The 15,344-nt window shown below is 47.1% G+C and overlaps 1 protein-coding gene and 2 long non-coding RNA genes across 3 annotated transcripts in view; 2 read left to right on the top strand and 1 right to left on the bottom strand.

Moving 5' to 3' along the window:
• The window catches only part of LOC112544769 (transcriptional activator MN1), a 219,474-nt gene that overhangs the window by 174,999 nt on the left and 29,131 nt on the right, over positions 1 to 15,344 (top strand). The gene's annotated exons all lie outside the window — the stretch shown is intronic.
• Positions 67 to 5,998, bottom strand: LOC112544770 (uncharacterized). The gene is made up of 3 exons (XR_003088097.2): positions 5,922 to 5,998; positions 5,268 to 5,388; positions 67 to 170 (listed from the first exon to the last, which is right to left on the bottom strand). It is a non-coding gene; the product is annotated as an uncharacterized LOC112544770 (long non-coding RNA).
• Positions 4,572 to 9,401, top strand: LOC142818530 (uncharacterized). Its single transcript, XR_012896038.1, has 2 exons — positions 4,572 to 6,268; positions 9,273 to 9,401. It is a non-coding gene; the product is annotated as an uncharacterized LOC142818530 (long non-coding RNA).

Here is a 15,344-nt window from a genome sequence, read left to right as displayed (position 1 = left end):
TTTTGCTACCTTCCAAAACTCACAGTTTGCAGCACACCAGAGACAAGAGGGTCAGGCAGGAAAGGGGGGATCCTTTGTCTTTGTGATGCATCCACTTAGATGCCCTTTGGGCTGAGCTCATTCCTCTGTGCTATACGGCAGCCTTGCTCCAGGGAGGGGAGTCCCAGGAGCTGTAGGAGAGAGAGAGAGAGAGTGTGTGTGTGTGTGTTGCTTTTCAATAACCTGCTACTGCAAGCCGGAGCCACCCAGCCCCATCCTCTGCTCCCATCTGGGACAGAAGTCTCTTCATTGTCTGTACCCCCCGAAGAGATGTTAAAGCAGCTCTAAGAGAGGTATGGGAACAATAAAAACTTGGCAGGAAAACAAGAGGACCAGGCACATTGGACTGGGCAGGCAGGGACTGACCTGCTAGAAAACCAAGAGTAAAAAGGATTCAGCCACAAAGTCTTGTTTTTGAAGAAGCTCTTAGCCACCTCACTTAATAAAACCAGGAGTGGTAGCAGATGACCTAGCATTCTGTAGCGACAGGCTTATTTGCTAACCAGTACCAAACATTTCCTAGAGTCCATAATTTTCACCTTCCTGTTTGTCCGTGGATCCATCTTCTTTCACCCACTGCCTCTCTCGTGCTAGTTCTGACGTACCCCTGACTTGCTGGGTGCAGGACTGCAGATAACCATGAGTTTCAGGAGAGCTAAATAAATTTGAGTTTTTGGAGGCGTCATGCTTTACTGCTCACTCTCGCCTGCTGGGCTGACTGCTTTTATACGCCTGGCCGTTATTCCAGCAAGTCTCTGTAAGGTAAGTGCACAAAGTGGCCACACTGAGACTTGCACACTCCTAGCCCTGCCCAGCAGCGTGACCTTTCATCGCTTGCACTGACACACTCATTGTGAGGCAGCGAGGGTTGCTCCCTACGACATATGCCACACTGACCCACAGAAGCCGGGGAATGAGAAGTGAAGTCACCTGACAGGACATACCTGCTACTCCTCCACCCTCAAGCACATGCCTTGCCATTACTGCAGCTAGTGTTCAGCCATGCACTGCCATCTCAGCTCTGCCCCACGTCTCTGTTCCATGTACCCCCCACTGACAGGGTATACTGCTGCCAACTGTGCAGGGTGCCTGGTGCCACTGGCTGTGCTGGGAGGGAGTCATCTGGGAAAGGGAGTGATGACTGGCTGGAATCCTGAGCATGGAGGAAATGGACCATTATCTTCACAGCGATGGAACCATCCGTCAAGACACTAGTGGGTCTGGCTGTCCCCACAGCACTCTTGGTGTTTTCTTGCCCTCCGGAGCAACACACAGGAATTGCCCACTGATATCCGGTGTGTGTTCTCTATGCCCCTGAGAAAGCAGGGGGCCTGGGGCACCAGAACCTTTCCCATCCCTTTCCTTGTTACATTACTGACATCTGTCTATGGCAGTGTGTTTCCCTGCAGCTGCAGGGCCTTCCCTGGGGCTGGAAAGCCCGTGTGCATTTACGTAGCTCAACAGCAAGCCTTGGTGTGCTCTGCAGCTCAGGCAGCTTTCCCCCTTAGCTGAGAGAGTGATTGGAGCAAGCCTGAACTCTTCACAAAACCCCAAGCAACCCACACCTTGTTACAAGCCAGTAGGAAATGAGTAATGATGACTTTTCGGTGAGGAAAGGAATGCACAGGGTGCTGGGACCTGAGGCTTTGATGAAGTGTTAACTACTCAGGCTGTTTTTCCTGAGCGTTATCAGCTTGGAAGGGTTTTTTAGGCAGGGGATGATGTAGCACAAACTGTTGGTTCCTGTTACAAGACGCCTTTCCAAGAATTGCAGGGTGACTCTGGGGAGAAGGGCCTTGGGTTTCCTTGCAAGATGAAAGCAGCTAATGTTCCCATGTGGTAATCAGACAGGCTTTTCTTGCCAGCTTCCTTGTGTAGTCCACATCTACTGCACCCTTTGGCCTCCTCTTTCCACTTCCACATGAAGGGCCTGGCCGAGGCCATGGGAGGCTTCAGTGTCACCAGCTTCTCAGGTGGCTATTTGCAATGATTTGGGGGGAATGTAACCCGCAATAGTGGCCAGTCTCCAGGACAGCAAGCACTGCTTGGAACATGGCAAAAGGCTTTTCACGTCTGTACATTGTGGATAGAGGGACATTGGTTGCGATGCAATAGCACATGCAGATGGCTACCGATGGGAATATATTCTACCTCCAAAAGTCAGGGGCTTGAGCATAGCCCCCATAGTGGGAATGCAGGGGGACCCGTGCATGCTGTGTGCTCTGAAAATCATCAGGGCAGGGGACTGATCCCTTCCAGTTCTAGGATTCTAGAACATCAGAACGGCCATACTGGGTCAGACCAAAGGTCCTTCTAGCCCAGTATCCTGTCTACCGACAGTGCCAGTGCCATGTACCCCAGAGAGGATGGACTGAAGACAATGGTCAAGCGATTTGTCTCCTGCCATCCTTCTCCAGCCTCTGACAGACACAGGCCAAGGACACCATTTTATCCCCTGGCTAATAGCCTTTTATGGACCTAACCTCCATGAAATTATCTAGCTTCTCTTTAAACTCTATTATAGTCCTAGCCTTCACTGCCTCCTCTGGCAAGGAGTTACACAGGTTGACTACAAGCTGTGTGAAGAAGAACTTTCTTTTATTAGTTTTAAACCTGCTACCCATTAATTTCATTTGGTGTCCTCTAGTTCTTCTATTATGGGAACTAATAAATAACTTTTCTTTATCAGCCCTCTCTACACCACTCATGATTTTATAGACCTCTATCATATCCCCCCTCAGTCTCCTCTTTTCTAAACTGAAAAGTCCCAGTCGCTTTAACCTCTCCTCATATGGGACCCGTTCCAAACCCCTAATCATTTTAGTTGCCCTTTTCTGAACCCTTTCTAAGGCCAAAATATCTTTTTTGAGGTGAGGAGACCACATCTGTACACAGTATTCCAGATGTGGGCGTACCATAGTTTTATACAGGGGCAGTAAGATATTCTGGGTCTTATTTTCTATCCCTTTCCTAATAATTCCTAGCATCCTATTTGCCTTTTTGACCGCCGCCGCACGCTGCGTGGAAGTTCTCAGAGAACTGTCCACGATAACTCCAAGATCTCTTTCCTGATTTGTCGTAGCCAAATTAGCCCCCATCATACTGTACGTATAGTTGGGGTTATTTTTCCCGATGTGCATTACTTTACACTATGGTCTCGTGAAGGGACTCTCAGCTTGTGAAGGTCGCTGAGTGTTTAGCAGATGAAGCACAGTGTACATCTGCTGATGCTCTGTGCCTGGAGGATGAGAACAGAGCAGGGTTGTTCCCAGCATGCCTGGACTGAAAGCAGCAGCTGATAATGCTGGGGGGGGGGGTGACGGATGGGAGGAGTGCAAGTGGGGATCAGCCCTGACATGCAGGAAGGAGGCTCCTGTCTGCAAGCGATAGAGAAGAGAAAATGAAAGTACCACAGGGCAGTTCCCGAGCCATGAATGTGGGTCAGCGAGGGCATGGCCTCAGCACTGAACAGTGGCTGGCTGCAAGGGGTGACATCGTTGCAGGTGAAGTGACACCACAAAGGCAGTGAGAGGGAGTTGGCAGTAGTGCATGCAGCCTGCAGCATGGAGCAGCCTCTTGCTCAGGACCTTGCAGGTTTGAAATAGGTTCTCGAAGTGCCCTGAACAATACTATGCTCCAGAAGGGAGAGACTTGAATCTCAGCTTGAGGGTGCCCCCTTCCTCAGGAGGGGGATGTGGCAGGTTGGGGTTGTTTGGGCCAGAGATGATGTGGCTTATCTGCATCTGCCCCTTCAGTGCAAACTCCTGCACACGGTGAGCCAGGTCGCCCTTTGGAATCTCTGATGCATGGTGCAGCAGCTCGTGTTTTCCTTCACACCTCTCTTCTTCCTGTCTCTGCTCTGCTCGTGGCCTAGAACATGTTAGTGTTCCAGAGCTCCACGCCATCAGTGACTAGGAGACATTCATGGCAAGTCATCCCAAACTGTCCTGGTGACTCCTTGGGTCTGCAGACTGAGACCAAACCAATGGCTGCAGATAGGCTGTCGGCACTAGATGGTTCTGGCCTTTCTAGGCGCTATCCCTGATCTCATTTTTTTATAGTATAGTAATGCGCTAGACAGCTCTGCTGTCTGTCAGGTGTGCACAGCCTCCCCTGCCAACAGTTTGCTTTGCTCACAGTCTCCCTCTGGAAGTTATGGCCTCTGAGTGTCTTGTTGGGAGCCTTTGTGAAGAGCAACCTTGCTGTTCATTCCAAATGCCACCTGGTCTCATTATTCTTGCATCAGCTTTTTGGGCATCTCTCTCTTTATTTTTCCTCCAATGCTGTAAAGGTGAGAAGGCCAAGCACTAATGCAGTACTTCTTCCTTTCACAGAATATACCTAGCAGATGAGGAGTGTCAACACAGATTTGTTTTTCAAATGTTTCCGCACGATTATTTTCTTGTTAAAAGTGACAAAGAGGTGCAGACTGCCGGCCTTTAGCCAGAGATGTCATCTCATCTTTGCATAGGTGAATGGGCACAGGATGACAAAGAGCTTTCTGTGGGAAAGCTGAAAAGTGAGTCGTGGTTTTGTTGTTTGTTTCAAAAATAGTTCCCTATCCAATCCATCCCCAGCATTGGGTAATGCCGGGTCAGAAATGGCCACAGCCATTGCAAGATTGCTCCTTGAAGTGCATTTTCCAGGACACTGTCAATCTTGGAATGTCTCTAGAAGAGTTTAGTTGTCTGTAATCTCGGATTTCACTGCATCTTCCAGCAGCAAAGTCTGACAGTGAATTCAGCAAAAGCACTGTGTTTTGACAACATTTGGAAAGGCTGTTCTAGATTCCTGGCTTATTTCTGCCTTTGTGGGTCTGGCTTCCCTATGTGCTTGTACAAACTCTCTCATCAAGACAAGGAACAGCTGGTGCAGATACAGAGAGGGAAAGAGACACTGTAGAATCTCTCCCACATGGAAATGAAGTGTCCCTTCTTACCCAGCCTTCTTTGACCTGTAACTGTCTAGGAGGGTGCTGCCAAGGGGCACAATATCACCTAAAGTGACCATTGAACCAACAATGACTGACCCTCAAATGAAGGTGGAATTTAATTGCAGATGCTTTGGCTCACCCAGGAAAATTCAACACAACTGCTGATCAGAGCACTGTGAGCCTTGTGCAGGCGGCCATGCAACCTTTCCTGCAGCTTTGCTCAGATCTCCCAGGGGCCAGCTTAGCATACTGGAGTATCCGATATGGTGCATTGCAAGTGCAGCCTTGTGCTCACCTTGCAATGACTGTGTCACACGCAGCTGGACACCACACAGAGTCTGCGCCTGGGGAAGCTCTTGGCATATCTGTTTGGACTGAGTAGCAGGAAGGGACCGTCCTCTGTCTTGAAAGCTCCCCTGTTCACAAGAGAGCAGTATAAGAAAAGAAGAGGGGAGTGTTGGCAGAGAAGAGGGATATCTGAGGAGAGGGGGTGCTGCTTTCTAGCGCAGCCCTAGGGTGTATAGCACAGCTTGGATGAGGCCCCAGCCTTTACCAGCATTGTCAGCGAAGGCAGACACATCTGTGGCCATCACCCAAGGGAGGAGAGGACTACTCGGGCTGCAGTTCAGTAGGGAAGAAGGAAAAGCTGGGAAGAAGCCTTGCAAATGTTGGTCGGTCGCTGTGGGAAAGTGCAAATCCAGCTGTTGCTGCCTTGCACCTCCAGAGCTGACACGTCCCTGTGCAGGGAGTCAGTTCAGTTTCTCCAGAGGAGGGGAAGGCGCTGTCCAAGCCTAGGCTGCCTGTCCCTGAGAGCCCCCTCTGTGAGCTGCCCTGCGTGGTTCTGCTCATGCCCTGGCCCCCGGTGAGTCAGGAGACACTGAACACGGCACTTTCTGCTCCTCCAGACCTGACGTTTTCTGGCAGCTCAGGAGACTAATAAACGACTTACCACTTGACATAATCCTTAAAGGCTCTGCCATGCTGTTCAAATCTTCTCCTCTCCTGCCTCTGCACAGGCCTTGAGTGACCCTCAGAGAATGGGAATGTTGTTGATTAATGATGTCATCACCTGCATTGTTTATGGGATGGAGATGAGTGAGTCTGTCTCGTGTTCCATAGAATCTCTTCTCTTCACAGCAGCTCCTCTGGGTAACACAGAAATCTAAACTTTGGTACCTAAAGGAAACCATTCTAGGGCCCTGCTACCGACCACTGTGCTTTGATAACAGGGCTCCTTTCGGAAACTGATCGCCATTCGGTGTAGAAATGAGCCTGTTAATCTTTATCTGTGAAAAGGTAAATCAAAGGAACCCAGAAAAATGCTGGAGAAATTGTTTGATGGCAAACAGTGTTGCATGAAAGGTTCTCGTATGTGACATGGAACCCATGGATTTTTTTCTAGTCCAGGACTCTTTCATGGTATCTGCTCAGATGATATTGTCCCTGCTTCCTTGTAGTATGGTGTCTCCCATAGCATCAGAATCTGTATGTTCACCCATCTACTTCAGAGCTGACTGTCTCCCTCATGATGAATGCATGAGGAAGAAGCCAGATGGTTTCCATTCTGGTTATGATAGGCAACCTGCCTGGGTAGTATTTACGGTGCAATTTTATCTCACTGCCATGAGCGAATGATTTCAGCATACACGGAACATCAAAAGTAAGGCCTTTGCTCACCGGATGAGTCTTTCAGAGCTTTCCCTCACTATTTCAAAACATTTTCCATAACAATCAGACATGGCCATTAAAACCACACAGCTAAGGTTTTGCAACCCAATTACATGATCAAAACACATACAAATTGTCAATCAGGTAATTACATTAACTTGAACGGTGGTGCTAGCAATTTGAACACATTCCTCTCCATAAATGCTCTTTCTACAGAGACTTGGCAAGTCGCTTTTTCTTGGTTTTCGTGAGAACATAAGAATGGCCATACTGGGTCAGACCATCTAGCCCATATTGTGACTTTAGACATTGGCCAATGCCAGGTGCCCCGTAGGGAGTGAACAGAACAGGGAATCATCCAGTGATCCCTCCCCTGTCGCCCATTCCCAGCCTGGCAAACAGAGGCCAGGAACACCATCCCTACCCATCCTAACTAATAGCTATTGATGGACCTAACCTCTTTGAACAGGTGGGTTTTGCTCATGAAAACCCTATATATATTTGTTAGTCTCTAAGGTGCCACAGGACTACTCATTTGTTTGTTTTTTTAAAGTTATAGACTAACTGAGACTGTCCTCCATGAATTTTTCTAGCTCTTTTTTAACTCTTTTATAGTCTTGGCCTTCACAACATCCTCTGGCAGGGAACTCCACAGTTGTGAAGAAATATTTCCTTTAAATAATAGAGTTCATGATCTTAAGGAAAGGTAGAAGGGAGACCAGCACAATTGAGGTAATGGATTTCAGGAAGGCAGATTTTGATAAGCTCAGAGAACTTGTAGGTAAGGTCCCATGGGAAGCAAGACTGAAGGGAAAAACAACTGAGGAGAGGATAACAAGTGGAGTTCCTCAAGGGTCTGTTTTGGGACCCGTACTGTTCAATCTCTTCATCAATGATGTAGATATTGGGATAGAGAGTACGCTTATTAAGTTTGCAGATGATACCAAACTGGGTGGGGTTGCGACTTCTTTGGAGGATAGGGACATAATTCAAAATGACCTTAGCAAGTTAGAGAAATGGTCAGAGGTAAACAGGATGAGGTTTAATAAAGAGAAATGCAAAGTGCTCCACTTAGGAAGGAACAATCAGTTCCATACATACAAGATGGGAAACGACTGTCTAGGAAGGAGCATGGCAGAAAGGGATCTAGGGGTCATAGTGGACCACAAGTTGAATATGAGTCAACAGTGTGATGCTGTTGCAAAAAAAGCAAATATGATTCTAGGTTGTATCAACAGGTGTGTTGTAAGCAAAACTCGTGAAGTCATTCTGCCTCTCTACTCTGCACTAGTTAGGCCTCAGCTGGAGTACTGTGTCCAGTTCTGGGCGCCACAATTCAAGAAAGATGTGGAGCAATTGGAAAGGGTACAGAGAAGAGCGACAAGAATGATTAAAGGTCTAGAGAACATGACCTATGAAGCCAGGCTTCATGAACTGGGCTTGTTTAGTTTGGAAAAAAGAAGATTAAGGGGGGACATGATAGCGGTTTTCAAATATCTAAAAGGGTGTTACAAGGAGGAAGGCGAAAATTTGTTCCTCTTGGTTTCTGAGGACAGGACAAGGAGTAATGGGCTTAAAGTGCAGCAGGGGAGGTTTAGATTGGACATTAGGAAAAAATTCCTAACTGTCAGGGTGGTCAAATATTGGAATAAATTGCCAAGAGAGGTGGTGGAATCTCCCTCTCTGGAGATATTTAAGAACAGGTTAGATAGACATCTGTCAGGGATGGTGTAGATGGAGCTTGGTCCTGCCTTGAGGGCGGGGGGCTGGACTCGATGACCTCTTGAGGTCCCTTCCAGTCCTATGATTCTATGATTCTATGATTCTTTGTTTTAAACCTGCTGCCTATTAATTTAATGGGATGACCCCTAGTTCTTGTGTTCTGAGAAGGAAATATCACTTCCTTAGCAGTCTCTTTTCCAAGCTGACAATTTCCAGTTTTATTAATCTCTCTTTATAGAAAGTAGTTCCATACTCCTTATCATATTTGTTGCGCTTCTCTGAACCTTGTCCATTTCCAACATATCTTTTTTTGGAACGGGTGACTACATCTGCACGTGGTTTTCAGGCTGTGGATGTACCATGAATTTATTTTCTATCTTATTATTGATTCTATTGATCTTAATGAATCCCAACATTTTATTAGCTTTTTTGACTGCTGCTTCCCATGGAGTGGATGTGTTCAGAGAAATATCCACACTGACTCCAAGATATTTCTCGTGGGTGGTAACAGCTAATTTAGACGCCATCATTTTCTATGCATCACTGGGATTATGTTTTCTAAAGTACATTACTTTGCATTTATCAACATTGAATTTCATCTGCCATTTTCTTGTTCAGTCACCCAGTGTTGTGAGAGCCCTTTATAGCTCTTAGCAGTCTGCTTTGGACTGACCTATTTTGAGTAGCTTTGTATCATATACAAATTTTGCCACCCCACCATTTCCCTCCTTTTCCATATCATTTATGAATAGGAGATTGGTCCCAGTACAGACTCCACTGGGACACCATTATTGAGTTCTCTCTATTCTGTAGGCTGACCTGTAAGTAGGGAAAATAAGGGGAAAAGACATACAGAGCTTCAAAAATTTGCATGATGTACTTCTCAGCTCAGGCTGCTTTTTTTTTTCAGTTGAAAAACCAGTGGTAATGACAGCAACTGCACCATATTTCATAGGAGATGAAAGAATAACCTCGTTCAGCAAAGGCTGATGCTCCAGAGATCTGTCGGTGGTTTTAAAATTAAAAATATCACATGGGATGTACTGAGTAAAATATTATTTTTGTTTTCTGGTTGCTTTTTTTCTCTTCAGAAGCCTAGTGCTGTAGTTTCACAGCAGGAATACCATAGTCATTAGGGGAAATGCTTTTTATGAGCTCTAGAGCTAGCTTTGAAAAAAAGGGACCCATTGGGCTGAAAGTTTCCCTGCTTGTACTCAGTCCTCCTGTGGTTTGTGTGCATAGAGAGCTAGTTAGCATGATTTCTCCTCATCAGTTAGTCATTGTTACTGTCTCATCACAAGGACTAGGGAGTGAGGGCAGCCGTTCTGAAGGCTTTTAGCAGTGTGCCTGTTTGTTCAACCTCTGAATAAACAGGTTCTCAGCATTGTAATAGGAAGAGTCAGTGGTCGTATTTAGGAAGGAACCAATGTGACCCTGGAACCAGATGTTTCTCTTGAAGACTTGCAAAACTTTCCCTTGAATTGAAAATCTGGTAGGAACCAAATAACTTTGCCTTCACCTTGTTAGAGCAGCGACAAGTGTATGAACTGATCTCTGTGGGAAGATGTCAAACAGATAAACTGAACTGTGGAAATGGGAGAATGTCACTGGATTCTTCTGTCATGAATTTAATTCCAAAATTCGCCAATGCAGAATAACTTGTAGGTAAAAAATGATGAAAAAGGAATGATGTCACCTGGAAACAACATCAATGAAATAAATACACACGAAGTCAGAGGCGCAGGGTTCAGCATGCTACCGGAAACTTTAACCATTGGTGGGAGAAATTAGTATAAGCACATATAAGCTGGGAGAAAAGCAGTCTCAGAAAGCCCTGTATGCAGGCATAGCCAGGTACAGAAATAAATTAACAGAGGTCTCATTAGCAGTGACAACTGGTCTGGGTTTTGAACAGCATTTTTATAATCTTGGGGCACAATGTCAAAAATCAAGAGTGCTCCTCTGTTTAAAACCCCCACAAGCCCTGAAGTGACCTTTTTTTTTTTTTTTTTTTTCCTAAGTGAAGGAACAGGCAGGCTGATGACTTTTTCAGATATGAACGCTCATGGCAAAGAAACCCAAATGCTAGCCAGAGCTCTGACCGGGGAGCAGAGCAGACAGCACATGCTTGGCCCTAGTGTGTCTGAGCTTATGTGTACTGGTCTGTGGGAAATGAGGTATTTCCTTTTTGCTGCTTGCGTGTGTTAAAGGGTAGGAGCCAGATCCTAATCTTACCCCACCATGAATCCAACAAAACTCCATTGGCTTCCGTGGGGTTTCCTGGGCTTATACTCGTGCAGGTGGAATCAGACTCTGTCCACAGGTGTCTGGGAATCTAGAAACTTCTTGGTCTTTGGGGGCATAATAAGCTGAACATTTTCTTACTTGGCTTATGGTGAATCCAGGTTTTAATACACTCCATATGTGAGAGCCATTCCAATAAGCCAAAGTATATGAACATGCAATCTTATTGTGATGTCTATGCCGATTAGAAGTGCCTGTTCCCAGTATTACAGCTATTAGCGTCATCATACAGACACTAGCTAGTGTGGGGTTAGCTTAGGGATGTAGTGGCATAACCATTTAAACGGTTAATCAGTAAGCCAGGGTTAATGATTACTGTTAATAGTTACATGCAGGCTCCTGGTCCCGCTCCTGAGGATCTGACTGCCTCCCTGTGCTGTGGGCTCTGTAGTATTAGCTTTCTACTGCAGAGCTTGCAGCATGTAACCGTGTAATCATTAAAAAATTTAGCGATTACACGTTTACATAATTAACCGCTTTTTAACATCCCGGCTACGTCTAGACTGGCATGATTTTCCGGAAATGCTTTTAACAGAAAACTTTTCCGTTAAAAGCATTTTCTGAAAAGAGTGTCTAGATTGGCACGGACGCTTTTCCGCAAAAGCACTTTTTGTGGAAAAGCGTCCGTGCCAATCTGGACGCGCTTTTCCGCAAAAAGCCCCGATCACCATTTTTGCGATCGGGGCTTTTTTGCGGAAAACAAATCTCAGCTGTTTACACTGGCCCTTTTGCGCAAAAGTTTTGTGCAAAAAGACTTGCCCGAACGGGAGCAGCATAGTATTTCCGCAAAAGCAGTGACAATCTTACATGAGATTGTCAGTGCTTTTGCGGAAATTCAAGCGGCCAGTGTAGACAGCTGGCAAGTTTTTCCAGAAAAGTGGCTGATTTTCCGGAAAAACTGGCCAGTCTAGACACAGCCCCCTAGTTTAGTTCTTGATAATGACCATTTTTTCAAATGTGAAGCTAAGTGGCTGTATTGCAGTATTAGAAGTAGTGCTGGTTTCTCCTTCCCTCCCTCCCTCCCTCTCTCTCACACACACAAGATTTATTAGAACAATGGCACATCTGCATATCAGTATATTTAAAGGCACACTGGGATGTCTGACTGGTTGCACTCTTGGCCGCTGGGAACCTATGTGTGTGTGTGTGTTTGCTGCAGGCCAGCCACTGAGAAAGCCCAGTGCCCAGTCACCTCAGTGCTGTTAACTCAACCGTCCCTGAGCCCTCTTGCTGGCATGAAACAAGACAGGATCAGGCCCTTGTGATGGGTGCTGGGATGGGCAGGGAGCGGGGAGGTGCACAGTGTGCTGGGGTGGCAGTCCCTGTGTTCTCAGAGGAAAGGCTAGCAGTTCTCAGGTCTGGGTCTGAGAGCTGACTGGGGACAGGAACGGTGCTTGTGTGGCCAGCCAAAGAAGTTCCTGGCTTCTAAGCCCATCCAAGAGTCCAGGAGCTGCAGAGACTATGAGCGCCCTGGCCATGTGAAGGCACACCCCTTCCATCAGGTCATTTCCTACTTCTCCCCGGCATCACTGCTGCGTGGGTAGGGCATAAGTCAGCCAGCTCCTTCCATCCCCAGGCAGCTGAGTGAAGTGCTGCCTGGGCTGATGTAGAACAGAGGAAGGGCTACATGTCACGTGTCTGCTGCCGCCACAGGGGCCTGCAGCATCGCAAGACCTCCCCAAAAGGTTTCATGTCTCCGGTGAGTGAGAGGAGGGGGGCCTTTGCGCATGGCTCCACAGCTGAATTTAAGAGGGAAAAGCAGCTGCCTTTTCGAGTCTTGGGGCTCTTCCTGAGAGGGAGGGCCAGTCATCTCGCTGAGACTCCAGCAGGCAGGTCCTCAGCATCTGACTGTTCTACCAGCACATGTGGGGATATTTGCCCCAACCCGTGGCTAGAGGCAGTCACCCATCAGTGTGCCCCAGTGCCATACCTAGAGCAGAAGCCCAACCACGAGGCACAGCAATGTTTGCAAAGGGGAGGTGCAGTTGCAGATAAGACTTCATCAAAGTCACAATCCTAGAATGGGAAGGGACCACAAGAGGTTATCAAGTCCAGTCCCCTGCCCCCATGGCAGGACCAAGCACCGTCTAGACCCGTGGTCCCCAACACGGTGCCCGCGGGCGCCATGGCGCCCGTGGGGGCATTTCAATGCGCCCGCCAGGTGCTTGGGGCTGGCCTGGCCCCGGGCACATGGCGCACGGGCTCTTGCGGGGGGAGTGCCTCGGCACTCGGCGGGAGGGGGGCGAGCGCCGGCTCCGGGCACTCGGCGGGAGGGGGGGGAGCGCCGGCTCCGGGCACTCGGCGGGAGGGAGGGGGGGCGGGGAGCGCCAGCCCCGGGCGCGCGGCCCTTGGAGGGGGCCCTGCCCCGGGCGGGCAGCTATGGGGGGGCCCCGCCCCCGGGCGCGCGGCTAGGTGGGGCCCTGCCCCCGGGCGCATGGATGGGGGGGGCCGCCCCCGGTCCCCGCCCCCTGGCGCCCGGCGGGCAAACGGCCACGCCCCCTGGCGCCCAACAACCTAAAAAGGTTGGGGACCACTGGTCTAGACCATCCCTGACAGGTATCTGTCCAACCTGCTCTTCAATATCTCCAGGGATGGAGATTCCACAACCATCCTATTCAGTTTATTCCAGTGTTTAATCATCATGATAGGTAGGACGTTTTCCCTAATGTCCAACCTAAACCTCCCTTGCCGCAGTTCAAGCCCATTGCTTCTTGTTCTATCCTCAGAGGCCAAAGAGAACAATTTTTCTCCCTCCTCTTTGTGACACCCTTTTAGGTATGAGGAAACTGCTATCCTATTCCCCCTCACTCTTCTCTTTTAGGGTGTGTCTAGACTACAGGGTTTTGTTGACAAAAGTGGACTTTTGGGGTTCATCTAGACTACAGGCTTTTGTCAACAGAAGTTTTGTCGACAGATACTGAAAGAGCATCTAGACTACATCCAGTTCTGTCGACAACGCAAGCCGCTTTGTCAACATGACAGTGTAGACGCAACAGAACTCTGTCGACAAAAGGGGTTATTTCTCGTAGAATGAGGTTTACAGCCGTCGACAAAACTGCTGAGTTCTGTCGACGTTATGTTCACAGAACTCAGCAGCAGTGTAGACGCAGATATAGTTTTGTTGACAAAAGTCCACTTTTGTCAACAAAACCCTGTAGTCTAGACACACCCTTGTTGACAAAACTATACCTGTGTCTACACTACCGCTGCGTTCTGTCAACAGTAAGTCGACAAAATGCGGCAGTTTTGTCGATGGCGGTAAATCTCATTCTACAAGGAATAATGCCTTTTGTCGACAGAGTTCTGTCGATAAAAGGCTCAGTTGCATCCACACTGTGCTTTTTCAAAAGAGAGCATCTAGACTGTCTGTCAAAAAAGCGGCTTGCTTTGTTGATAGAACTGGCTGTAATCTAGATGCTCTTTTCCGACAGAGGCTTTATCAACAGTATCTGTTGATAAAGCCTCTGTCGACAAAAGCCTGTAGTCTAGACATACCCTTACAGACTAAATCAACCCAGTTCTTTCAGTCTTCTCTCATAGGTCATGTTTTCTAGCCCTTTAATCATTTTTGTTACTCTTCTCTGGTCCTTCACCAATTTGTCCACATCTTCTCTAAAATGTGGTACCCAGAACTAAACACAATATTCCAGCTGAGGTCCAATCAATGCAGAGTAGAACACAAGAATTACTTCTTGGATCTTGTTTACACCACTTCTCTTACTACATCCCAGAATCACATACAACTGGCACACATGCACGGTGTTTTTGCAATGCTGACACACTATTGATTCATATTTATCTTGTGGTTTACTATGACCCCTGGATTGCTTTCTGCAGTACTCCTTCCTAGACAGTCGCTTCTAATTCTGTATATGTGAAACGGATTGTTCTTTCCTAAGTGAAGCACTTTGCATTTGTTGTTGAATTTTATCCTGTTTCAGTTAGACCATTTCTCCAGTTTGTCTAGATCATTTTGAATGATAATCCTATCTTTCAAAGCACTTGCAACCCATCCCAGCTTGGTATCATCTGCAAACTTAATAATCATACTCTCTATGCCAACATCTAAATCATTGATGAAGATATTGAATAGAACCAGTTCCAAAATTGATCCCTGCAAAACCTCACTTATTATGGTCTTCCAGCATGACTGTGAGCCATTGATAACTACTCTCTGAGAATGGTTATCTCACCATTTACGCACCCACCTTATGGTAGCCCCATCTAGGTTGTATTTCCGTAGTTTATTGATAAGAAGGTCACATGAAACTATAGCAAATTTTTTACTAAAGTCTAGGTATACCACATCTACCACTTCTCCCTTATCCACAAGGCTTGTTGGCCTGTCAAAGAAAGCTATTAGATTGGTTTGACATGATTTGTTCTTTACGAATCCATGCTGGCTGTTCCCTTTCATCTTATTATCTTCCAGGTGTTTTCAGGTGAATTCCTTAATTAGTTGCTTCATTATCTTCCCTGGCACAGAAGTGAAACTGATTAGTCTGTAGTTTCCTGGGTTGTTTTGATTTCCTTTTGTATAGATGGGCACTAGATTTGCCCTTTTTCAGTCTTCTGGAATCTCTCCTGTCTTCTGTGACTTTCCAAAGTCAGTAGAGTTAGCACGATGCCAGAAGAACCAGGCCCAGCATGCCCTTTAGAGGGACATCTTCTCTTTTAA

Source organism: Pelodiscus sinensis, chromosome 15, assembly GCF_049634645.1.
Source record: "Pelodiscus sinensis isolate JC-2024 chromosome 15, ASM4963464v1, whole genome shotgun sequence".
NCBI lineage: Eukaryota > Metazoa > Chordata > Testudines > Trionychidae > Pelodiscus > Pelodiscus sinensis.
The sequence above is the reverse complement of the archived record's forward strand: the minus strand, read 5'-3'. Positions and strand labels throughout refer to the sequence as shown.